At 39.4% G+C, this 27,587-nt stretch overlaps 1 long non-coding RNA gene across 1 annotated transcript in view; it reads left to right on the top strand.

Moving 5' to 3' along the window:
• The window catches only part of LOC128314533 (uncharacterized), an 85,755-nt gene that overhangs the window by 19,873 nt on the left and 38,295 nt on the right, over nucleotides 1-27,587 (top strand). The gene's annotated exons all lie outside the window — the stretch shown is intronic.

The raw sequence follows: 27,587 nt of genomic DNA, 5'->3' as shown, positions 1-27,587 counted from the left end.
CAATTTTATTTCTTCTCATAGTGTCAGTCATAACTTTTACTCTGATAGCTCCCAAATCTAGACTGTGAACTTACTGAGAGACTGGTCCATACCTTCTTCACCATTGTAGGTCCTTGGCCTAGCATTCATTCAATAAGTAGGTTCCAGGAGCCTGCATTAAACCAGGAATCTGATTGATACTAGACATACAATGTCAACAAGATGGTCACAACCCCTGAAAAGATGATAGTAATAAACAGTTCTTGAATGGATGAGTGAATACTTCAGTCTTAGTCTCACTTTTTTTTTTTAAGTTTTTTATTTATTTTGAGAGTGCAAGTGGGAGAGGGACAGAGAGAGAGAGGGAGAGGAAGAATACCAAACAGGCTCCATGCTGTCAGCACAGATCGTGACATGTGGCTCAAACTCTCGAACCGTGAGATCATGACCTGAGCTGAAATCAAGAGTCTGACACTTAACCAACTCAGCCACCCAGGTGCCCCAGCCTTTAGTCTCACTTTTAAGCTCCACACCTGTCAGATATTTTTATCTGGGTATTCATGCTGAGGTATCAAGGAAAACATATCTAAAACTAGTGAATCATCTTTTCTAAATATTTCCTCTTGTGTATTTTTATTTCAGATGATTATACTACCCTTTTCCAGGTCTATTAAGTTAAAAAATGCCAATCATCTTTGATTTTTTTTTCTTTTTTGACTCTCCACAGCCAGCTAATTGCTAAGTTCTTACTGATATGATACTTTTCTGGATCAAACAATTGTCATGCATTCACAAACATCCAAAGAATTTGCTAATGGATTTTCCTCCATTCAATTTTTGCCCTTAGTATGTCCCATTCATTGCTACAAATTGATAGTTCCAAAGCCGAGCCCTGAACACGTTACTTCACTGTTTGAACACCATTACTGACTATAACCACTGCCAATTAAATCTCTATTAGCTTTCTCTTTTTACTGTCCTACAGGTACTCTGTGTTCTAGCCATCCAACTATTTAAATATGTTCCACACATTCCTCTCTCTAGACCTTTACTTTCAATGTTTCACCCACTTGAGATGTCTAGGTAGCTCTGTCTTTACACGTTTAAATCTTTTCAGTGTTCACAGCCTACTTTAAATGAAACTTCTTTCATAAAAACTTTTTTCTTAAGTTTTTTTTAATGTTTGTTTATTTTTGAGGGAGAGACAGAGGACAAGTGGGGGAGGGGCAGAAAGAGAGAGGGAGGCAGAATCTAAAGCAGGCTCCAGGCTCCAGGCTGTCAGCCCAGAACCCGATGCAGGGCTCGAACTCATGAACTGTGCGATCATGACCTGGGCCAAAGTCAGACGCTTAACAGACTTAGCCACCCAGGCACCCCAAAACCTTTTTCTTCTGTGATGCCCTGGCTTTTTATCTCTCCTGAGTTACACAGGCCATTATTAACATGTCATTTATATCATCTAACACTTTCTAAATTGAATTACAGTAAGTTTTATATCCATATATTATAGTTTGAATTATTGCCCAGCAAATAGTCACTCCCTTCCTCCCCTACTTTTGGATGGAATATATTTCTCTGCTCCATCAATGTTGGGTTTGACTATATCACTTGTTTGGGCCAAGGAATGCTAGTGGACCTGATATGAGTAGAGGCCGTAAATGTGTTTGTGTGGTTTGGCTTGGATCTTGTGCTTCTGCCTTTGCTATGAGATCACGTCTTGAGGAAAACATACAAAGCTGACTTGAATGCAGTATTTAGCCTAAAGTCAAGCATAGTTGAACTATAGCCTAAGGCAGAGCCACTCAACTGAGCCTCGACTAGATTACCTGCAGACCCTAGAGTATGAACTGGAATCAACCTGCAGATCCATGAATGTGAGAAAAAAGATGTGTATGTTGCAGGCCTCTTAAGATTTATTTGGTTGTTTGTTATGAAGCAAAAGCTAATTAAGATACTATCCTATACAATACATTTTGATTGAAAACCTGCTATGTCCCAAGGGCTAAGCTAAGCAAAATTAAGCATGATTCCTGTTCCCGTGGAAATTACAGTCTATTAGAGGAGACAGTAATTAATATAATTATGTACTTCTGGGGGAAAAAAAAGCATACTTTGGAACATATAAGAAGTGAACCTCATCTACCTACGGACCTCAAAGATTTCCTGAGGAATCAGTTGAATCTGAGACTTGAATAAAAAGTAGAGGTTGATGAAGTGAAAATCATGGTGTAAGCATGGATGAACTGAGGTTTGGGGTTTGGGATCTGGGGGAGATAGACTGAGTGGGAAAAATATTCTTGAATTTCATACAGAGATAGTAGTCAGTGTAGCAACCATGGTGAATAGGCATGTAGCATGTCCAGGACCATAAAAAAAGACCAGTATGACTGGAGCCCATAGGATAGAGGTGTTATAGACATAGGATAATGCAAGGCCTCGACAAAGATTTTGGGTTTTATTCTAAAAACTTTTAGAAGCCATGGAAAGGTCTTTAAATAGTGGCATGATCAGATAAGTGTTTTGGAAAGAAATAGTCTCTGGTTGGAGAGTAGATTGGGCAGGGGCTCTAGATTTGATTGTGGAGAGACCAACTAGGCAAATATTGCATGTGATGGGGCTAGAGGTGATGGTAGTTGCATTAGTGGAGGCGTGGACATAGAAGAAAGCAGATAATTTCAAGGTATCTATAGGAAGTAAATGTAGCAGGAAAACATGATGGTTTGTATAAGGTCTGAGGGAAAATGAAATTTCTAGGCGGTTCCTTGGGCTTCTTATTTGCCCACCTCAATAAAATCTGGTTCCTTTCTGGAAGGTTAGAATGCGTTTGTGGAGGAGTGTTCGCTTGGTCATGAAGCACCAGGGAATCACTACAGGTAACATCAAAGTTGGGGTATTGAGTAGAAGTCTGGAGCTCACCTGCTGACCTCACTCCAAGACAACCACCCTTCTGAACTTTGTGTTCACCATTCCTTGAGAGTAGGTTTATTATTATCTTTTAAGCAGAGAGTGGGGAAGAATAGTTTGGAAGTGACAATGGGGCACAAGGAGATCTTAACCCTGACTGCTGATGTGGAGGCTACTGGGAACATAGGGTCCTAAATGAAGAACCACAAGTTAAGGCAAAGAAGTGAAAGCGTGCTCAGAAAAAAGAAGGGGAAGGTAGAGGAAGATTTTCTGACACTGGAGCAATGGTTCCAGAAAGCACAGATTCTCTCTTATACTGAAATTTCAGCCAATTGAGGCAAAGGATTAGATTACTGTAAACATACTGTAAACATATTAGGGAGTAAATCACCAAGGTCATATTCAGACACATTATTTTCATCTGTTTTACCACAATACTTCATTAGAGAATAATAATAATAATTTTTAAAAAGCTTGGATAAAGTATGATGACAGCTTTCAATGTCCTTGGAAAGAATATGCAATATACCATTGACCTTGCTTTCATGACAAAAAAAAAAATTAGGATTAAAAGAGTATTTTTATGTTTTCTCAGAATCTGAATTTCAAGATATTTAATTATGCTATGGTTACTTAAAGGAGAAGTCTGAATGAAATTTGGGAGAAAAATTGGTTCACGTTTGTTAGAAAAACATCCTTCCTCCTAGAGATTGCATGTCCCCACTAGCTTTAGGTACAAAACTTCAAGAAGTCCACTCATTTTAAATTCAAACCTGTCTTTCCAGCTTTAGATTCCTTTGAGGAAACTAAAAGGCTGATACCAACCAGAGAAGGGGGCTGGGACCCTGTGGGGAGAAATTACCTATAGGCAATCAGGATAGAGAATCAGGGAAACTTCTGAGCATATGGTAGAGGGGTCCCTGTGTAGGGCCAGACCTCTATCTCTATCATTTCTTGAGGTTTTCTTTTCTGTTCTTACTAAAACAAGCAAACAAAAATTATCTGATTCCTCTAGTTTGTTTTCTATTAGGCACTAAAACAACAGAAAAGATTTTTGATAATTTTTTGCAGTAACTAATTTATCCTTGAGACCATTTAAAACCTACGTTGATCAAAGAGCTCCTCATGTTTCATGAACTGCTTTTGATGTTCCAGAAATACATTATGGTTTTAAAAATGTTTCGTGGTCAAATAAGTTTGGCTAACACAGATATACCACATCCTTCCAGCATCTGAGATCGACCACATCAAGCCCACATTTCTATTCAAGACTTCAAGATAAGCCATCTTTATGTGAATGCTTATTTTCAAACTGCCCTGTATCTCTCTTAACCTGCTCCATCAACCTTCCCCCCCACTCCCTGTGACCTTCCAGAATTTTCCACTGGTGGCCTCCAGAACTCATGGCCTATCACCAATCCAGATGTAAATCCAGGCTTACATTTTCAGTCTTCTCCATGAACTTCCCTTTCACCTTCTCACTCTAACTAAAAGCTTCTCTGACATTAGTGTTCTCCCTGTGATTTTTGTCCCCACACTAAATACCGCAGAACCTGGAGTTGGGGTCAGTATCCTTGGTGACTCACTTTTTTGTGAAGATATTATTCATTATTTCTTCCCTTCCCCTTTATTTGCACAACTACCCTAATTTGAACTCATTAAATGCCTCTAGATCCTTCAATAGTCCTCTAACTGCATTTCCTGTCCCCAGTGTGGCCTTCCTTCAATCCGCTCTCCACACACTGGTATGGTATTGATCTTTTTAATCATGCCATTTCCTTGCTTAAAATCCTTCAATAGCTCCCCACAGCTTTCAAGGATCAAGTTCAGATTCTTTCATTTAGTGTATAAGGCCTTTTGTGACCCCATTTCTTTCTATATTATCAGCTTTATTGTCTGCCACTCCTTCATATTCACCCTTTGCTCCAGCCATACAGAGCAATTTTTAGTCCTCCGCAGTTTCCCAGAGAACCGGACAACTTTCCAGGGCCACTCCCTCCCAGGAAGACCATGCACTATGCCCGTGCTCCTCACACCCTCTCCATCTCCATCCATCTATCACACACTTATTGCACTGTGCGTGGTCTTTAGTTTGCAACTTCTCGAGGGTGAATACCATGTCTCAGTCAGATTTGAATCTCTGGTACTGATAGGGGTTTGTTGGATAAATGAATAAAGGAAGGGATAACCAGAGAGGCTCTACCAATATTCATGGAGCATAATTTTGAGTTGGTCTATTCCCTTCAGAAGTGGAACTGACTTATGTTGACTTGTTTATTTTCTTTCTGTTGGTTTCTATGAAGTGAAGTATTATATGTGTATGTTGGCTGGTGTTGGTGATGATGGAGAGAGTATGTGCCTGTGTGTGCTATGTGTGCTTGTGGAGGAGAAGACTGAAGGAAAAAGTGACTTTCCTGAAGACACCCTCAAAAACCTGGCTCTCAGGAACAGTGGAGAATAAATCCCTAGGACTAGCTATTGAATAAATTTCTGGAATGACTTGTCTCTTGTAAATGCCCTTATAGGGTTTAGGATTAAAGTCTTTTAGGGTTCTTCACTCTACTTTCTCTTAGCACATTCTTTTGGCAAGCCATCAAATTAACATGAGGTTCTCATTAACATCAAGACCTAATCAACCAAATTTACTGTTCACAGAAATAACCCTCCTAGATTTGACATGGACTAACCAGTTAATGAGGGTAATGTGCTTTAAAATCAGACTGACTGAAAAATTAGGCAGTGAAGGTGTCTTTCATGCTCTTCCCTTAGCTGGGATGTCCTCTCCTTGCTTATCTGTTTGGCAAACTCTGATTTGTTCTGCAAGACTTCCTTAAGTGGCCTTGACTGATGTAAGCATCTTTCCATGTTTTCCCCGCATCCTATGATGCTTATAGCGCTGACTGAACTGTAAGTTCTTCAAGAACAGGCACTGTGTGTGTGTGTGTGTGTGTGTGTATCCCATTTCTAATATTGTGTCTAAAGCATAGTAGAAGCCAGCTAATATTGCTTAATTTCTGGATCTCAGGAGACAACAAAATCTGATGATGGCTATATGGCTTCACCAGAGAAATTACTTGCGTATGCATATAGTACTTATACACTTGTTTGTGTGACAATAGCAGACGCTACTTATAGAGAATTTGGGATACATATAAACATATGAAAAAAGAAATTTAAATTCCCTATAATCTTCACATCTACTCAGGATCAATCACTGTGAACAACCTGAATACTTTACTTCTGTGTACACACAAAATTTGAGGTTCTAATTTAAATATTTATGACACTTTTAAACATTTAGCTTAACTTCAGATTGAATCAAGAATCATAAAATGTGATGCACTACTAAGAAATCAAATACTCCTTGCGGCAAAGCAGTTTCAAGGACGGGAGGGACATGGGAGATTAAAAAAAGGAAGTTCAATTTAGGGAACCATTTAGCCTTGAAGGAGCTATTTACCCTGTACGAGTGAGCATTTTATTCTGAAACCAGATTTTATTTATATAGGATTAGTCTTCTAATTTTTTCCTACTCTTCTAAATCTGTTTTGTAAAGATTGAAGAATTAGTTATTCTAATCTACAGGGACTTGTTTCTCTAGCTTACTAGCTGTGGGGTAGCTGGCAGCCAAGATGAAGACAAATGATTGTGAAACTTTGAGTAGAGATTCCCAGGTGGCTCTTGGCTTCCAGCCCCTGCAGTGATGCCCCAATTAATTATTCCTAATATTTCTAGGTAAATCCTGACTCCTCAAAATTTGGTTTGCAGACCAGTAGCAGTGACATCACTTGAGCATTTGTTAGATATGTGGAAGCTTTACCCACTGAAAATCTACTGACCCAGAAACTACACTATAACAAACAATATTGCCAGGTGACCCTAAGCACAGTAAGAAGGAGGGACTAGTACACAATAGTACTATAGCTTATTGGAAGGCAGCTATGCTCACCACTATCCCACCAATGCTAGCTACAGCGTATCAGAATCCTTGGAATTACAGTGGCATATTACTCATATTTGATGCTTTTGACTTTTAAGCCATCATCCAGATCTGAATTTGTAAACAGGGGCCCGTGTTGCTGTCTAGAGAAGTTGATTAATGGCCACTTTTTCTTTTCTCCTACATACAACCCGATTATGTTGTCTGCTGCTGATTCCATCATTGCTGCACCTTGTATAAACCTTTGGTCATGTTGAAATTCCTGGCTTTCTTATTCTAGAAATTTCACAGATGAAATACTTTCCCATTGGTCTTCTATAGTCAGCAACTATCTTTTACCTCCAGATGGCATCACTGTTGTGATGCTGTTGTTCTTTTGTCTTGTTTCTCCTCTTTCCTTGTGTGCTTGGAGCTCCACCCATCTGACTGTGTGAGATGAGGCTGTATAATTGCTATTCTCATTCTATAGATGAGACAAGTGAGGTTTGGAGGAGATACACAAGTTCCCCAAATTCACATGGCTCTTAACTGACAGAGCCAGAACTGAAACTGACATCAACAAAGCATCCTAAAAACACTTAGAGGTAGCTGGCCTCCAAATTGGCCTGCTTCAATCTCTGCCTCCTGGAATTTACACTCCTGTGTAATTCCTTCCCGCTTTGTATGAGGGTTGGTCTGTGTGACCAACTGAATATGACAGCAGTGATGGTAGGTCACTTCAGAGATTAGGTTATAAAAGACACTGTAGCTTCTGTCTTGGTTTCTCTCTCTCTTGGATCATTCACTTGAAGAGAGTCAGCTATCATGCCATGAGCAGCCCTATGGAGAGGCCTGGCTATTGAGCAACTGAAGCCTCCTGCTAACAGCCATGGGGGTGAATTTGGAAGCAGGCCCTCCATCCCTGTCAAGGCTTCAAATGACTGCAGACCCAGCTCACACCTTGACCGCATCCCAGTGAGGTACCGTGAGCTAGATGTACCCAGCTAAGCCGCTGTCTCTGAAACTATGTGAGATTACAACTGTTTGTCATTTAAGTCACTACTAGAGCAATTTTTTAATGCAGCAATAGATATCTAATATGTGTTCCGTATTTTCTTTTTTCTCTATCAAAATACAAACACTCTGAGGACTTTGAACAGTCATAGTGGCCATATAATTTAACTGAACCGCAAGCATTATGGGAGAAAAAAAACATAGAATTTTCAAGAACTAAGATAAGTAATCTAGGATTAGGACCAGAACTAGTGCCTGCACATGCACCCCCCTCAGAGGAAGTGCCTCCCTCAGTGTTGCATCCCAAGTGCCTCGCCTGACTCACTGTCCTCCCTTGACGTCTAGGATCAAGATACAATAATAAAATTGCTATAAAAGTGTTCACATCAAACTTTAGAAAATCCCAAATCTTAAAGCTCTAAAAATTAAAAGAAGCTTACCATGGAAAGAGAAGCTAATATTTAGTGAATATCTTTCATGTGCCACACACTCTGGAGAGCGTTACCCTATTTGCTGTGTCTTAGTTGGCTCGCACTGCTATAGCAAAGTACCAGAGACTGGGTGTCTTATAATCCACAAAATTTATCTTTCATAGTTCTGGAGGTTCGAAGTCTGAGGTCAGTGTGCCAGTGTGGTTGGTTTCTGTCAAGAGCCCTCTTCCAAGTTGCAGGGAGGGAGGAAAGAGCAGAGAGCTTTGTGGGGTCTTTTGATAAGGGCACTAGTCCCATTTGTAAAGTCCTCATGACCTAATCATGACCTAATCATCCCTGAAGGCCCCACCTCCTTATACCATCATGTTGGAAGTTAGGATTTAACATGTCAATTTTAGGGGGACACAAATACTCAACTCATGGCATTCCACCTCTACCCCCCACCCAAATTCATGTTCTTCTCACATGGAAAGCACATTTATTCAATCCCAATAGCCCAGAGTCTTATCTTGTTCCAGCATCAACTTTGTAGTCTAAAATCCCATCTAAATCAGATGGGAGTGAGACTCAAAGTACAATTCACCCTGAGGCAAATTGCTCTCTAGCTGTGAACCTGTGAAACCATCATGTTATGTACTTCCAAAACAGTATGGTGGGACAGGCCTAGGACAGACATTACCATTCCACATTACCATTCCTATAGGAAAGGAGAAAGTATTAACAGGTCTCAATTAAGTCTAAATTACAAGGCAAACTCAATGAGATCCTAAGGCTGGAGAATAATCCTCTAGCTCAATGTTCAGGCTCAGTGGAGTGCAGGTCCTACTTTCCAGACACAATGGAGTTGGAGGGGGGGCATCCTGCCTTCTGGACACACTGAGGCAGCAGTCCTGCCCCCACAGCTTTGGGGCCCCCAAACATTTTAGATGGCTTGCCCCTCTGATGGTTCTCTGCCTGGGCCCCACTGCTGTCTGGGCTGAAATCTCAAGCTTGCTGCTCTGCCAGAAAGTCCTGCCCTTTGAAATCTAGGTGGAGGCAGTCATGCTCCCATGGTTCTACCAGGAGCAGCCCATGCTGCACCAGGGCCCATCAGAGCTATGCTGACAAGGGTGGCCAAGAAACTGAGAGTGGAGCCTGTGATGTGATGTGGCCCAAGAAGGGTGCACTGAGGTCCCATGGGCACTGGTGGTCCCTCCTGTGAAGCCACTCTGTGCCCTGGGGCCCTTGTACTCTGGGTCTGTGGTGGGAGTGACAAATCTGGTGATCTTTGAATTGCCTTCATGTCATTCTTCTCTTTGTTTTGGACAATAGTTCCTAACCACTATTGAGATTGGCAGATCCATGCTAATCTCCTTATCAAGTGGTTACTTGGCCTTACCCTTACCATTCTCTTTGGACCAGCTTTCTCATATTTTTACAATATAGATAGGCTGAGAATTTTCCAAATCTTTCAGTTCTGCTGTCTTTTGCCTAACAATTCTATTTTAAAATCATTTCTCTCTTCTCATATTTCACTATAATTAGTCAGGAGGAACCAGCTTGCTCCCTCAACATTTTGCTTAGAAATTTCTTCAGTCAATTCTACAATGTCATCATTCACAAGTTCTACCTTCCACAAAACACTAAGGCACAAACGTAAGTCAGCCAAGATCTTTGCCAGTTTATTACAAGATCACCTTTCGTCTAGTGATCTTATACAATATACATACATCTGATTTCTATCTAAGACTTCATCAGAATTTGTGTCAACATTCTGTTCAGGATTGCCTTGTTACTCTCTAAGAAGATGGAGGCTTTCTCCACTGCTTTCCTCTCTCCTTTGTGAGCTCTCACCAGAATTGTTCTTAATGTTCATTCAAGGCAGTGTTCAGTGTTTCCAACATGCATCTCAAAACTCTTTCAGCCTCTGTCCCTTGATTCAGGTCCACAGCTATGTCCGTGTTTTTAGGTATTTGTTTCAGCAGCACCCACTTCTTGATACCAATTTCTGTATTAGTCTGTTCACGCTGCTAAAATAGAACACCATAGACTGGATGGCTTGTGGACAACAAAGATTTGTTCCTCACAGTTCTGGAAGATAAGCAGTCCAAGAAGAAAGTGCTGGCAGGTTTGGTGTCTGGTTCATAGACAACCACCTCTTCAGCTTTTCACTGTGTCCTCACATGGTGGAAGGGGCAAGGGAGCTCTCTGATGTCTCTTTACAAGGGCACCAATCCCACTCATCAGGGCTCATCCTCATGACCCAATCAGCTCCCAAAGACCCACCTCCAAAGGCCCCACTCCTAACATTGGGAGTTAGGGTTTAATACACAAATTGGGGGTGGGAGGCACATTCAGTCTACAGAAAGCTTATTGAATCCTCATAATTTTGAGAGTAAGTTATTATTAGGTTCATTTTAGAGGTGAGAAAATTAAGGTTCGGAAGTGTTAATGTCTTTCAAGTTCTCACAAGAATTTGGGAGAGAGTTTGATTCCAAGGTTTTATGTACCCTCAGCACTTTCACTCCTTCTGCCCTTGCAGGTTAAGTCTCTAGCTCGGTGAATACTAATTAAAGGCAACATTTCATTGCATGAATATTTAGTGATAAGATCTATAGAAGAGAGAAACAGTGTAGATAATCTAAACAAATTTATAGTTGATTTGGAGGCAAACCATTTTCTGGGGGTCCTACCTTCCAACTTTTATATTCCTTCTGATACTATTAAAATTTAGTTTGTTTACTATCCACTGAGTGATAGGAGTTGTTGACAAAGAAACATGTTGTTGCAAAGGTAAAGAAAAACCTGACTTGCCAATAAAAATTATTTTAGATAAATGCTGGCATAAACAGGTGTGGAGAAGTAATTTGAAGCTAGTGTCACAAATTCTTCTAAAATGTCTACGTTTGAGACAACTCATCTTAAACATGGGAAACAGAGTCCCATGACTTAAAAAGCACAATTTTATTGGGGTTTAATGAATTTTGAGCCACACTGTGACCAAATTAGATAGGTTTAATTAATGCAAATGTGCTACAGTGTAATTCTTCTCATAAAAGCAGCTTTATTAATAGAACTTGTACAAATTAAAGTTGAAGAACAGTTTGAGTGAATAACCAATAGTCTATGGAACTTGATCTCTAACCACTAATACATAGGCTATAGAGTCATTGAATTTCACGTTGAACCATCACAAGGGTGAACACACATTCAGTCAGCATTTAAACACTTCATGATCATTAATTAATTGATATTATATCCTATTTGATGGGAAAAATGAATTTCCTCCTTTAAAAGACAAATTGAGCTAAATTTGATTCTTTGAGCTAATACTGCCTTTATTTTTTTTAATATGAAATTTATTGTTGAATTAGTTTCCATACAACACCCACTGCTCATCCCAACAGGTACCCTCCTCAATACCTATCACCCACCCTCCCCTCCCTTCTACCCCCCATCAACCCTCAGTTTATTCTCAGTTTTTAAGAGTCTCTTATGGTTTGGCTCCCTCCCTCTCTAACTTTTTTTTCCCCTTCCCCTCCCCCATGGTCTTTTGTTAAGTTTCTCAGGATCCACATAAGAGTGAAAACATATGGTATCTGTCTTTCTCTGTATGACTTATTTCACATTATTCTGAGGCAAAATTGAGGCTAAGAATGGAGATGTTGGGCTTTCGGTATAGGAAAGAAATAAAAATTAGATTGCCTATTAGGTTACCTGCAATGTTAGATCTCTTGATTAAAAGAGAAAGTGTAACTATCAAAGAAATTGAAGAATGATAAAAAGTGAGTTTTTTTTGTTAACATGAACACATCTAGTATACTTATTTAATACCCAGCCATGCATTATTTTTTGTTATTAGTTTCTCTTTCATTTAAATTTGTAATCCTCTAGCTGGAAAGACTATATTTCTTGGATTTACCACGGTTCCAACACATTATCAAATATTACATATAATAAATATCTTAGGAATCACTACAGAAAAAAAATCCATGAAATTATAAGTGGGTATCTATCTCACTGTGTTGGATGCTGTACAAAGCAAATGACTTAATGATGCAGTTCTGTATTTTCTAACCTGAGAAATAGCATCAAAACCAGAAAAATCAAATTACTTGTTTGCTTATAAAATCATTCTGGGAATTTTATAACAAAAATGTGAATATTTTTCCCATTCTGGTTCTCAGTGATGTTTGAGGTGATTACATTCACAACAGAGAAAAAGCCTGATCCAAGAATAGTTTCAAGGGGAGGAAAAGTACCCCACAAAATACGATTAAAAGCAGAGATAACTAGAAAGATTGTTTCAAAGAAGAAACAAGTTCTTCCTTAATTCTCAATTTCCTTTTAAGCCCCCCTTTTGCTCAGGAAATGTAATATCCCTCATCCCACAGTTAAGACCAAAATCAATAGAAACCTTAGGCAGTTATATCTCATCTTGAGTCCAATGTCATTAAGTTCACCTAGAACCTTCTTCTGTAGCCAATTCGGGTACATAGAGTCATCTAAGGGTAGGAGGATTTTTGTGTGTGTGTAAAGAAAGCAATATGTGAAAAATATCAATATCCCATCATTGAGTTATTTGTTCTTTCAGCACATATTTATCATTCCAAATGCTAAATATGAACAAAACTGACCAAAAAACTTTTTTTCCCAACTTCGTTGTGTTTACATTGTGGGGAGAAATATAATAAACAAGTAAAATACAAAGTATGTCGAATATTGATAAGAAGACAAATAGAGCAGGGAGAGATGATAAAAGATGCCAGGTGGTGCGTATTAGGGGTTTGCCATTTTATGTAGGGTTGTCGGAAGACCTCAGTGAGAAACTGACATGGAGCAGGGATCTAACAAAAGTGAGGGATGAGACGTGTGGATAATTGTGCAATGTATGGTCCAGTCAGAAGAAACCTCACATGCAAAGGCCCTGAGGTAGAAGTGGATTTTGCATGCAGGAGGAACAGTAAGGAGTCTCACTTTTAGAAGTGGAGGTAAGTGAGGGCAAGAGAAGTGGGAGGTGAAGTTAGAGATATGAGATGGACCAGGGCCAGGAAGTCCATTTTGAGTACTGTGGTTTTCCCTGACAGTGAGATGGGTTTGAACAGAAAAAAAGTGTAATTTACTTTATGTTGTAATATAGTCACTTTAATTGAGGTTTTGAGAAGAGGCTATGGAAGATCTGGTTGTGTTTGAATCCCAGTTGTGAAATCCAAAGGAAATCTCTCCTCCCTGGGCAGTTGAGACCCAATGTGACTGCTGGCTGCATCTATGGATGGTGCTGATGTCTCTACAGTAGAGCTGACAAGAACACAAGCTTCCATGTCAGACAGACCTGTGTTTGATGTTGGCCCTTCGTTTATTTACTGAATGATGTTTGCAAGTAATTTAATCTCAGTGAGTCTTAGTTTCCTCATCTGTAAGACAGAGCTTAGTGTGGAGTTCTTAGTGTAGCATTGTCACGTAGTAGGCCCACAGTGAATATCAAAATTCTTGTGGTCCTTTCCCCTGTTACACCAAGCCTTGTTGCTTCCTCATGCTTCAGTCTGGCCCCCGACCTGTGCTCCAAATCACTCTCCCTTTACTGGTGCCTGCTATGGGGAGGCCAGTGCGCCGGCCTCCTCCCTCCTGACACCTCACAAAGTGAGATGGTGACGGTGTGGCACTGGGCTGAAACCCCAGCCCGAGAAAGGAGGCACAACTTTGGTCTGTGCCTCTCAGGGTTTCTTTTTAAATCTGTGCACTCTAACTTGGGGCACCGGGGAGAAAAGAAAAGCTTTTGGTTTGCAACATTCTCTACACCCCCTCCAACTAAATGTACTAAAAAGAAGTTGCCTAGACCAATGATTCATAAACTTTTTCATGGCACACATAGAAAATAATGACCTTTGCATAGGCCATCTGGGTAAATGGATCAAGCCCCCAGTGGCTAGAAGTTATGGATCCAGGAACATCAACTCCAGGTTCTGCCCCGTTATCTCTAGGCAGACCCAGTCATCTTATAGCACTGGGGTCAACAATCTTGGTTTATATACATCTTAGGAGTTTTCTAAGACGTGAGATTTTCGGTGCCAAAAAGTCTCAGTGGGGAAGTCTCAGCCAAACCGGGACATGTTTGTCACAGATGTGTCTGCTGGGAAGCTTTGGACTAGACCACAGCCTGTACCATTTGCCTAGTGTGTGGAAGAAACGAGTAAATGAGAAAGGTGGAGACTCTAGAGCCAGCTGGGATCACCCTGGAAAGGGCAGAGAGTCACTGGTGGAAGAGGTCTGGCAGGGAAGAGGAAAGGAGCCAAGAATTTTAAGATGCCTTTTGGGATGCATTCTAGAGAGACTACTTTGTGTGGAGAGCTTAGAGCGGAATAAAAGGAGACCTTGAGAACAGATGTTTTCCAACTATTTTTGGATCCTGGCACCTGTTCGCGTGACTGGGCCTCATGGTGACTCAGTTGCGTATAGGTAACCCTGGGAAGTAGACAGGAGGCTGTGAGAGACGGGTTAGGGGTTATCAGAGAAACCGGCTCTGTGAGCTTCTCAACATTGCGTTTTACTCTGATTTTGAAACGTTTTCTTTCAACTTGTGTCGCTGATTCTTACTTTCATGACGATATAGCATTTTGTTCTCAAGATGAGCCTTAGTTTGAAGCAAATGAAGTCCTGTTTCATCTGCTTTCCTCCTCCAGTGTCTTGAGTCCCCACTATGATACAGCCCAGGAGCTTGCTGGCCCTTTCCACAGCTCTCCCTCCTCCCACATTCAGCCTTTGTTTCCCCAGGTGAAGATGCTGCTTTGGGATTTTAAGAGGCCTTATTAACTTCCTTCAAATGTTCTTTTTAAAAAAAATTTTTTTTAAATTTTTTTTAATGTTTATTTATTTTTGAGACAGAGAGAGACAGAGCATGAATGGGGGAGGGGCAGAGAGAGAGGGAGACACAGAATCGGAAGCAGGCTCCAGGCTCTGAGCCATCAGCCCAGAGCCTGACGCGGGGCTCGAACTCACGACCTGCGAGATCATGACCTGAGCTGAAGTCGGATGCTTAACCGACTGAGCCACCCAGGCGCCCCTTAAAAATTTTTTTAACTTTTTTTTCTTTTTCTTTTTGAGAGAGAGAGAGAGAGAGAGAGAGAGAGAGAGAGTATGAGCAGGGGAGGATCAGAGAGAGGGAACAGAGGATCCGAAGCAGGCTCTGCACTGTCAGCACAGAGCCCGACGCTTAGCTTGAACCCACAAACCGCAAGACCATGACCTGAGCTGAAGTCAGGCGCTCAACAGACCAAGCCACCCAGGCGCCCCTAAATATTTATATATATATTTTTCCATGTTTTTCCATGTCCGTTGCTTAACTTTAACACTCCTGACCCGACCAAAGGAGGGAATTACTGAACAGTCAGTTTTGTGATTCACAATAAATTCTGCCTTACTTCTCTTCACTTATTTTGTTTTCTCTGGGCTTGGGGTACTCTAGGAAGGCTGCAGTGGCACTGACACCCAGCCAGGCTGTTTCTGGCCAGCAGTTCACCCCTCTGGTAAGGAGGAGAGAGTTGTGCAAGATTAACACCATTTACTAAGTAGGAAAAATGGTGGCAGCTGCCGGAACAATTTCTAAAACCTCAGGTCCTGGAAATTAGGTTGTACTTGCTGTTGGTTTCCTTGTAGTACTGTAAGATTTATTGAAAGCAGTTAACACACTGACCTTCTTCTCCCTTTAGGAGGTGGTTGGTGGCATTAAGTTGGATGGAGAGATGGTAATGCAGGAGATAAAGATAGGGTTTAAGGAAATGTGACAGGTCTGAGTGAAAGGACAAAGGGAAAAATTTAAAACAGGGAGCAAAGGAATGCTAATGTGGGAAGGAGAAAAGACATCCCTCACATTCAGGGAGAAGGGATAGAAATCAATTATTGGGGGTGTGACAGAAAAAGATCTTGGGGTCTTAGCAGACGGTAAGGTAAAGGGAAGTTGCGATTTTATACTGTCACTTAATGTGTTAGTTTTTCTCTCAAAATGTGTGAGTTTAAGCTGATAAAAGTCTGGTGGCATTTTCAGTAGGACACTTGATAACTTGTTGGCCTTTGCTAAAGTGGCCCTGAGTACTTTCTTCAGTGTTGGCTGAGAATATTTCCCATCAGCATCAGCTTTGCATTCCCTAATTCTTTCATAAAGGACGTGATAAGTCTGCTCCCTTTCTCTTCTGGTTTGTTTATTTCATAAAAATAATTCCTTCTGGCTGAACCCAAAGAGCTATTGGGGACCTTTGTCCTCTGATGAAGAGCAAGTCCTGAGGAGAGGAAATTCATTAATTCTTATTACACATTAAGGTATAGTTTCAGTGTGAGGAAATTCGAGATCATTTCCTGAAAGCAGCCTAGGAAGGTAGGAGAGAGAAGGCAGCATGAGGACAGGGCCTCAGGACACAGAAGGGAGGAGACAAACTATTCCAGAAGGTAGGCTTTGTGCCACATCAGTTTTGCCAGCCTTCTCTGCCTGCCCTAGCCGAAACAGAAACCTCTGGATATCTCCCACGTGTTTTCTGCCTTCATTTTAGCTTTGCCATATTTTCTGCATAGTTCTCAATGTTTTTAGGCTTTGTTTCAAAATGGTATTTTAAATAATTATTTAAAACAATCTAGCACAAATGTGTTTTTATGCAGATACCAAAAGGGAACAGGTTTTTGTGGGGTTCCCAAACTCTTCTACCTAGAAAAGTTACGTCAATGTGATTTTGGGATCCGTGAAAATGTTTTTAAAGGAACGTGAGCATACCCAAACTTATAGGTCAAAGACAATGCAGGAAAACCAGGCTCTCGAAAGGGCAGAAGTTCATTCTTGAAGACTGAGGGGTGGGCATGGCTACCAAAACTCTGTGCGGCTGGTAGAAAGGAAGCAGGCAAACTTCCCTGGGCCAGGCAGACTTTCCGGTACAGAGTTCTTTATTTGGTTGCTATAAATATCGCTGTTCTTCCCTGGGGAAATCTGTCTAGTGTGGAAGAGAAAGTGACAGGGGGGGTTGGTGGTGGATTTGAAGATTGAGGTAGGATGAGGCTATAGATGACATATTATAAGATTTTCTCTCTTGGATTTATTATGGGAAACTAGAAATAGTGTGTGGGGCTTGTGGTCAAACATAATTTCCTCAGAGCTGCTTTAGATTAGAGGCAATGCCAGAATGAAAAGGGAGCCAGGATAAAAATGTTTAATAATTCTTCCTGTTATGAAATGTCTTTTTGCATATTTATTCTAGCCAATCTTGAAGAAAATACTCTATTCACTTCTGAAATTCAACCTGTTTTGGGTTGAAAAGAAAGAAATCCCATTCTCTTTCATTTAATCAGTAGATCAGACAATGGCTCATTAAAAAGCTATTTGGGTGCCTACTAAGTGCCTACTAAGGCATGATGCTAGACATGGAGAAACAAAAATCATGTCCATCATATACTGTTCTAAGGAATTTAGGTTTTATCCTATAAGCTCTGGGGAGCCATAAAATATTTTTTTATGCAACATTTTTTTAAGTTTATTTATTTTTGAGAGAGAGAGAGATAGAGTGTGAGTAGGGGAGGGGCAGAGAGAGAGGGAGACACAGAAACCAAAGCAGGCTCCAGGCTCCAGGCTCCGAGCGCTCAGCCCAGAGCCCTATGCAGGGCTCGAACCCACGGACTGCGAGGTCATGACCTGAGCTGAAGTCGGACGCTCAACCAAATGAGCCACCCAGGCGCCCCGGTCATAAAATATTTTTTAAGTGGGTAAATTACATGATCAAATCTATAATTTGGAAAAGTCACTTGGGTGGCAGAGAACACACTGTAGGAGGGCAAGACCATTATAGTATTTGAGACCAATTTGGAAAGAATTGTTACTTAAACAATATTGAATCTTCCAATCCAAAATCATAGTATATATCTTCATTTCTTTTGATCTTCTTTAGTTTTTCTTAGCAGTGTTTTGCTGTTTTCATTAAACAGTTCTTACACATATTTTATTACATTTATTCCTCAGCATTTCATGTTTCTGATTCTACTATAAATGTTACTGTTTTTTACATTTCAATTTCCAATTACTTGTTACTTGTATATTGAAATGCAGTTGAAATTTATGTATATTAACATTGTACCCTTTGATCATGCTAAGCTAGATTATTGGTTCTAAGAGCTTTCTTTAAATGGATTCCTGGGGCGGCTGGGTGGCTCAGTTGGTTAAATGTCCAACTCTTTATTTCGGCTCAGGTCATGATCTCATGGTTCAAGAGATTGAGCCCCTTATCACTTGTCAGTATGGAGCCTGCTTAAGATTCTCTCTCTCTCTCTCTCTCTCTCTCTTTCTGTCTTTCTCTCCCTCTGCCTCTTCGTTGCTGGTGTGTGCTCTCCCTCCCTCTTTCAAAATAAATAAATCAACTTAAAAAAAAAAACCCATAAATGGATTCCTTAAGAGTCTAAAAAATGAACATGATTATGTTTTTGGTAAAGAGTTTTTCTTTTCTTTCAAAATTGCTTATCTTTTTTATTTCTTACCTTTTACACTAAAAATGACAAAATTTTGAGTAGAAGAGGTAGTGGACATTCTCACTTTCTTCCTGAATTTAGTGGGGAAGAATTTAGCTTTTTACTATTAAGTATTAGGCTTATTCTGGCCTCTTAAGATCACTAAACAGTTCTTTTGTGTGTGTATATGTCAAACTCTGCTTCATTCTAATAGTGAAAATAAGTAACAGTAATCGTACTTGGTACTGGCAGCTCTAGATCCCCTGTCCCCATCCCTCTCAGCCCCAAGGCTTGGGGTACTCATTCCTGCCCTCATTGGACTCTCTTACTAGTTTGGACCAGGAGAGGCCTCCACTTTGGAAAACTACACTGGGTAAGATCTTCCAGTGTGCACCAGCTTCATGATTAGTGACAAACTCTCTCAGTGGCAGCAACAGCAACGAGCCTGGACTTTACATTTCAGGAAAGGATGCATAAAAAAAAGGAAGTCAGACTCACAGCACAATGTATTAACAACAGTTCCGCTGCAGAAGACATGACACTGGTGTGCCTGGCCGGGCCAGACCAGGAACAGGAGACACGCCCAGAGGAGGCTGAGGACGTATAGACAGCCATGGAGGGGCCCTACACTATCACTCCCAGTATTGGAAAGAACTAACTGAGTACCTATGTTTACATTCTCTGGAAAGACGATCAACTTGGGAGTTAATTCTATTTACTGAAAAAGTACATATAAGATTGATATTATTTTTCTGAATGTTCAAAGAATTCACTAGTGCAGTCATTGGGACTTGAGTCTTCTCTATGGGAAGAATTCTATATATATATTATTATATTATATACTAAGTTCTTTAATAGACTTAGGGTTATTGAGATTTTCTATTGCTTCTTTTTTTTCTTTAATGTTTTATTTTTATTTTTGAGAGAGAGAGAGAGAGAGAGAGTGCACAGGCAGGGGAGGGACAGAGAGAGAGGGAGACACAGAATCCAAAGCAAGCTTCAGGCTCTGAGCTGTCAGCACAGAGCCTGACTCAGGGCCTGAGCCCAGGAACTGTGAAATCATGACCTGAGCAGAAGTTGGATGCTTAAATGACTGAGCCACCCAGGTGCCCCTAGATTTTCTATTGCTTATTAAGGCAGTTTTTGGTGGTTTGTGTTTTTCAGGAAATTTGCCTATTTCATCTAAGTTGTCAATATTTTGCCAAATGTTTTTTGTGATATTCTCTTTTTATCCTTTTAATGTGTACAGAATTTATTTGTTTGTTTATTTTTGTTGGTTACTTAAAAAATTTTTTTAGTTTACTTATTTTTGAGGGGGGGGGGGCGGTGAGCAGGGGAGGGGTGAAAAGAGAGGGAAAGAGAGAATCCCAAGCAGGTTCTGCGCTATCAGCACAAAGCCCAATGCAGGGCTGGAACTCATGAACCATGAGATGATGAACTGAGCCAAAATCAAGAGTTGGTTGCTTAACCAGTTGAGCCACCTAGACATGCCTAATGTGTGAAGAATTTATAGTAATGTCCTCTGTTTCATTTTGACATTGGTAATTTGCCCTCTTTTTTTTCCCTAATAAGTTTCAGCCATAAGTTTTTCAATTTCATTGATTTTTTTTCAAGCTACTTCCTTTTAGTTTTGTTGATTTTCTCTATTTGCTTGACACATTTCTATTTTTCCCGATTTCTACTCTTTATTCTTTTCATCCTTCTCCTTATCTTGGGTTTAATGTGTTCTTGTTCTTATTTTCTAACTTAAATCTTAATGATGATGCTTTGGCCATTCATTTGAGATCTTTTCTAATGCAATCGATTAAGGTTATAAATTCCTCTCTAAGCAGTTTTAGCTGAATCCCACAGATTCCAGTGTGCCACTTTTTATTTTCATTTACTTTAAAACATTTTCTTATTTCTCTTGTGATTTGTTCTTTTACCAATATGTTGCTTAAAAGTTTAATTTTCAGATATTTGGGGATTTTCTAGATTTTTTTTTCTTTTCATTTTTAATTTAACTTGGTGTGGTAAAGTAATATATATGATATGATTTTAGACCTCTTAAATTTTTGGGGGCTCCTTGGTGGCTCAGTCGGTTGAGCATCCGACTTTGGCTCAGGTCATGATCTTGCGGTTGATGAGTTTGAGCCCTGCATTGGGCTCTGTGCTGACAGCTCAGAGCCTAGAGCCTGCTTTGGATTCTGTGTCTTCCTCTCTCTCTGTCCCTCCCTCACTCATGCTTTGTCTCTCTCTATCTCAAAAATAAATAAACATTAAAAAAAGTTTCAAACCTCTTAAATTTCTTGAAACTAGATTTTATGGCATGATGTTTGGTCTACCTTGATGAACGTTCCATGTGTACTTTTGTATAATAACATTTCATGATAACATTACAATGTTCACTTTGCTATTAATATAGCCATTCCTACTTTGTTATCATTAATGTTTGCATGCTATGCCTTTCTTCCATCCTTTAAATTTTAACCTATCTTTGTCTTATCTTTAAAATAGGTTTTTGGTAAACAGTATATAGTTGAGTCTTATTTTATGATCTGGTCTGACAATCTCTGTCTAACAATTAAAATATTTAGACTATTTGCATGTAATGTAATTACCGATGATTGAGTTTAAATCTACCATTTTGGTATTTGTTTTCTCTGTTTTCATTTTTTTCTGCCTTGTCTTGGCTTGACTCAATATTTTTAAGGTTCCATTTTACCTCCACTAGTGGTTTATTCATTAGATTCTCTCAGCTTTCATTTTTCTGATAAAATTTTAATTTTTCCTTTTCCCCCCAAGGATATTTTCACTGGATGTAGATTGCCTGTTGATAGTTTTCTTCTCTTTGCGTTGTCCCATAGCTTGCTTAGTTTCTGACAGGATGTTTATAGACATTCTTGTTGTTTCTCTATGTATGTGTGTTTTTTTCCCCCTGTGATTCCTTTAAAATGTTCTCTTTAATACTTGCTGTCAGCAGTTTGATCATAATATGCTTTGTGTTGTTTTCTTTATGCTCACCCTGCTTGGGTGTCTTTGAGTTTCTTGGATCTGTTTGTTGATAGAATTTGTCAAATTTGGAAAACATCTGGCCATTTACTATTCAAATGATTTTTTCTCCCACTCTTCAGACTCTAGTCATATCCATGTTAAACTACTTTATATTATTCTATAGATCACTGAGGTTCTGTTGATTTTTTAGTCTTTTTTTTTTTATTTTTGTGTTTCATTTGGATAGGTTTTGTTGCTACGGCCCAATTTCACTGAGTTTTCATCTATAGTGTTTAAAGTACTATTAATTGCTTTTAGTAGATTATTAATTTTAATTACTGCAGTTTTCACTTCTACATGTCCCATATGGTTCTCTTGTATGTCTTTTTTTTTTTCATTATTATGCTCATTTCCTCCATTTGCATCCTTGAGTATGTGGAGCAAATGTATGATATCATTTTAAGCTCTCAATCTTCTAATTCTGTTATTTCTGGGAGTTTCTATTGACTGATTCTTCTGGTCACCTGTCAAATTTTCCTGCTTTTGCATATTTAACTTATTTTTTTAAGTTTACTTATTTATTTTGAGAGAGAGAGAGAGAGAGAGAGAGAGAGAATAAGTCAGGGAGAGGCAGAGAGAGAGGGAGAGAGAGAATCCCAAGCAGGCTCTCATTGTCCGCATAGAGTGCAACACAGGGCCCAATTCTACTAACCATGAGTTCATGAACTGAGCCTGAATCAAGAGTTTGATGCTCAACTGACTGAGCCACCCACGTGCCTCTCTAACTTCTTTTAAATGACCTCTGATTTTATGTTGTTGAGTGCCAGATATTTTTGTTAATTTAATGAGTTTTGAATTTTTTCTGAAGAAAGTTAAGTCACTTGTGGATAGTTTGATCATTTCATAGCTCCTTTTTAAGTGCTTTTATCTTGTGTGAATATAGAGTAGTTTCTATTCTGTAACTAAATTTATTTCCACCTTTAAGGCATGGTCCTTGTACAGTCTACTGGATGATGTATGTATCTGGCAAAGTCTCTCCATTCTGGATGGAGGGAATTCAAGCTGTTCCTGAATGGTTCTTAACTCTAGGAACTATTCCTCTTTAGCTCTCTGGTGATGACTTTTTCCTCAGAAATTGTTCTTGTCTGTCCTTATGAGATTTCACTTTATAAACAGGCAGATTGCTGTGTAGTTGAAGATTCAAGGTGAACCTTAGACAGATTTCTGAAGCTTCACATATGTGATTTTGTATTCTGAGGTATGTTGCCTTGCAAATTCTAGCAAGTCTGGCCTCCCTGAACTCCAAGCTGTGTTTGCTCTTTGCTCAACACAGTGAGATTGATTTTCCTCCCTGTATCACTTCAGTGATGGTAATGTTCACCTAGTTCCCCACTCAGTGCTTCCATTTTCTCAAGAGTTGTACATGGTTGTGCAGTAACTGAAAATAGTTATTTCTTGTTTCTTTTTTTTTTTCTAGTTTCCTACTGGCATGGAGGGTAATTCCAGACTGCTATAACTCTCTTATGGACAGAAATAGAAGTGTATTTTGCCTCTTAGCCTGTTCCCTGTTGTCATCTTCTTTTTTCCACTATCTAGGCCACCACCATTTGTTTTTATCTTACTTTTTTGGGTGAGAGTGGTAGAAAGGGCTTAGAACTTGTGCACAAGTAAAGATCAATAAGGAGAGGAGAGCAAAGTATCAAAGCAGGCAAATGTTTCTCCTTCTAAGATTGGTTCCTCCATTAACAAGATTTTCAATCATTATTGTGCTAAAGGATTCTCTGCCCCCTTTTCAGCCTTTCTTAATATTGCTAAGATTGTCTTCTTCTCATAAGTCTGGTATATTATTATGCTAAAAGAGTCTCTGATTTTTTTTCTTCTGTTTTAACACAACTTTTTTGTTTTGTTTTGTTTAGTTTCTTACGGCTTAATATCCCAGAAGGAGACCCCAGAATATAATGAAGAGTGGAGAAAGCCCTAAGATATTACAAAAGTGGGAGAAAAACTGGGTCTTGGGCACTGTGGTTATGAGAACATTCTTCTTGCAGTTAATGTTTGCTTCTCATGGAAGCATAGTTTTAGTGTCTGCCCACAATCATTTATCATTCATATTTCTACCTGGGAGAGTATTTATTTAAGAGCTAGGGAGGCCAGCATGAATACCCTGGGGAACGGACCAAGAAGATAAAGTAAATTTTTCCCATATGACCTGTTTTTTGTTATTTTTTATTTTATGACTTTGACATAACTGGTTCTTCCTTTATTTATCTCAAAATATACTAAGGTTATTTTTCATAGGCACTGTTTTCTTTAGGTAGAAAGAAGTCACTTTATAAACTTGTTAAACACAATATTTATAATATTTCCACACTTCTGTGTTTTAAGAAAATGATAGTTAATATTGACAAATTGTCTTTAAACTATGTTGTAATTTTATTTTATGTAGTACCTCTTATCATGCTATGTACTCAACCAGTTCTTACAGAGTTACTCCTGCTCCCCTGCAGCCTGTCCTGTTTGATCTACACCATCTCTTCCAGGTTTACTCTCTACCCTTTGCTGCCCTGCTTTGCCCCCCAGGTTTATAAAAACATTGTCTGGCTCTCTTGCCTTGATGGTTGGATCTGAAAAATTAAGAGCCCAAGTACAAGATTGGAGGGAGAAAGAGAGAAAGGAAAGTATATTTATTTTGCCCCCTCTTCCTTCTCACAGTCTGGCAGTGGCTCTTGAAGAGTCATTTTCTTCTCTTGCTTCAACTCTCCCAGGGTTCAGGTACCTTCTATTTGTCCCTTCAAGTGTTAGGGTAATATCAGCTCCTCTCTGTTGTAGTCCCTAGGCAATTCATTAATGCACTGACTCCCTCAGTTCTACTTGTGCCTCTATAAGTAGTCCCTTCATTAAACTCCCTTCAGTTAAACTCTTTTGAGTGTGGCTCTTTTTCTTATAGGGACCCTGACTGATATAAATCCCTTTCCATATATTGTTCAGAGATGGCTTTTTAAAACCTAAGTCAATAACATTACTCCTCTCTTCCAAACTCTTTAAAGATTTTATTTATTTATGTATTTATTTATTTATTTATTTACAGTTGGAATCAAATTCAAGTTCCTTGATAGAACCTCATGATCTTAACTCTCCAATTTCATCTCATTCCAAGGTCTTTCTATCTTAACCTGCTCTAGCCACATGGTCCTCTTTCTTTCCCATGAACATTCTAAGCTTATTCATGCCTTGGTGCCTGTACAAGTTACCATTCTCTCAATGTGGTAAAGCCTTCCCTTGGGTCTTTACACGACTGACCCCTTCTCATCATTCATGTTTCTCCTCAATTTTCACCTCCTTAGAGAGACCTTCATTGATCAACTTATCTAAATCAATCTCCTCCTCTAATATTCTAAATCCTATAACCCCACTATTTGTTATTTTCAAATAACAATTGTTACTCTTAGAAATAATTTAACTTTCAAGTTGTTTATTATCTGTTTATCCTCACTAAAGTATAAGCAACTATATTCAAGACCTTTGTATGCTTTGTTCACCATTGTATCTTCAGTCTTAAACCAGTGTGTGGGCACATCATGTACGTTCAATAAATGTTTATTGATGAGTGAATAAAGGGTTAATTTAAGGAAAGACTGAAATAATAAATAAAACTGAAAACGTCAAAGATTTCTTAATCCCCTGGAAAGTGAATTGAGTATATAAATCTAGTCTTAAAAGATGTATCCTGTTCCATCTATAGTTCTGGATAAAGGAACAGAACCATTGGTATCAGTGCAAGCCAGTCAGACTTGGAAGAAGAAAAGAGGACTGAGAAGAATGGAGCTGAGAATGTGGCAAAGACTGTGCGCAGGAGACTGATCATGGACCAATGCTTTAGTGAGCATAATTGCCCTGTTGTAAAGGGGAAAATGCAATAGAAAATAAAATCAAGCTGGATCCAGAATGGGCTGTCTCAGTAAAGGCCAAGAAGAGCAACAGGAGCCATAAAATCAACCTGATGTGAAGTCATTGGAATAGCTAACCTCATGGGAATATGAGAGAAATACCCACATAAAACCCAGACAAACATTACCTTAGATGTTGTAAGTGTAGTTCTGTAGTTCTTTGCTTCTCCAGTCTAGCATCTGTGCTTAGGAGATGTTCCCTCTCAAGTCATTTGGTCCCCTGCAACTATCTTGATCACCTAGATATCAGCAAGGAAGACTTGGAATTTCTCAGTGGGATTTGTCAATGAGTGCCTTCCCCCACCCCCCTCCACCCCTGGCAGGGTCAACAATTCTAGCAGAGGGATTCCTTCTCTTGAGATGCTACCCCTCTGTTTGAAACTCAGTGTACCTGTACATATGGACTAATTCAAGAGCAGAGCCATGGTGTCTCTGTAGAGTGAAGTATGCTACCTTTTTACCTCCCATTTGAAAGTCAGTTTTTCTGCCTGGCTACATCAGACTCTCAAACTCTGGTTCTTCTCAGTCATACCAAACATTATGCTGACTGTTAGGTCCATCCTGTCTTTCTACAAAAGGGTGGTTCATCCCTTCTCTAAGCCCATTGCTTATTTATCCAGAGGCTATTAGGCTACTTCACTGTCCTAAAATTTAATCTCATTAGTCAAGAATATCAGATCAACTAAAGATACCAATAAAATATGTTGATTACTTATCCTGATACCAAGTGAAACTGAGCCCCCCTCAGTGGCTCCTAAAGTTCTTAATTGCCTGGAGAACAGTCTTTAAGCCTCTTTGGTAGGAGTGAGGAAAAGCTATGCTCAAGGAGTCAAATTCCAATACTTCCTCTCCACACCAAAGGTAGTAGAATTACTTTTAAAACTCAGGTAAATATGTTTCCCTGAAGGAATTCTTCTAGAACAGCACTGTTTAGTATGACCTTCTCTGATGATAGAAATGTTCTATATCTGTAGTGTCCACTGCAGAAACTACTAGTCACATATGGCTGTTGAGCATGTAAAATGTAGGTAGTGTGGTGAGGAACTAAATTTTAGATTTTATTCAAATATAAATATATTTTTAAATGTTCATTTATTTTAAGAGAGAGACAGAAAGAGTGTGCAACAGAAGGGAAGGGGGGGCGGGGAGAGAGAGAGAATCCCAAGCAGGCTCCCAGCTGTCAACACAGAGCCTGATGTGGGGTTCAAACTCACAAACCATGAGATTATGACCTGAGATGAAACAAAGAGTCAGATGATTGATTGACTGAGCCACCCAGGTGCCCCAATAATTTAATTTTAAATTCAAAAAGCCACATGTGGCTGGTGGCTACCATATTTGACAACTCAGTTATAGAATCTGTCTACAAATACACCACAATACAAGTACAAAAATTTGTGCTTCCACTTGTTTATGAAGGATGATTCAGTGAAGGGATTGGCAAGAATCAGAACTATGTTGGAAGGGCACCACACATAAACAAGAATATATCTTGTTCAGGCACCAATTTATAAAGGATGTGACTTCTTATTCTATTCAGTCTGGAAACCATACTAAATAGAGCCAAATAATGTGTTTCTAGTATTAATCCCCAATTAATTTTTTATGTGGTATTAGTAAAACTTGTAGTCAATTTGGTTAAGGAAGTCTATGACATTTTTTCTTTGTTTTGAGATGGCACTCCCAATTCACTCTCAACTAAACCCCATGCTAATTCTTCAATATACATGCGTGCTTGAAAAGTGAGTGTAATTCTGAAAAATCCAACTGCTGTTATCTCTCTCTAACATTTTTCAAAGCCCATCCTTTAAAGTACAGAGCCACCCTGCATTGGTTGTAGAGTTGCATTAACTATAGTCTAAAACTTTAGCTGACTCTGTTAATATTTCATGAGTTTTATAATGCTGGTCTCTGTCTCTTTCCCTGTGTGAATGGACTCTACTTATGCTGTCTATAAAAGTTTCACTC

This window comes from Acinonyx jubatus, chromosome B1 (genome assembly GCF_027475565.1).
Source record: "Acinonyx jubatus isolate Ajub_Pintada_27869175 chromosome B1, VMU_Ajub_asm_v1.0, whole genome shotgun sequence".
Lineage (NCBI taxonomy): Eukaryota > Metazoa > Chordata > Mammalia > Carnivora > Felidae > Acinonyx > Acinonyx jubatus.
The sequence above is the reverse complement of the archived record's forward strand: the minus strand, read 5'-3'. Positions and strand labels throughout refer to the sequence as shown.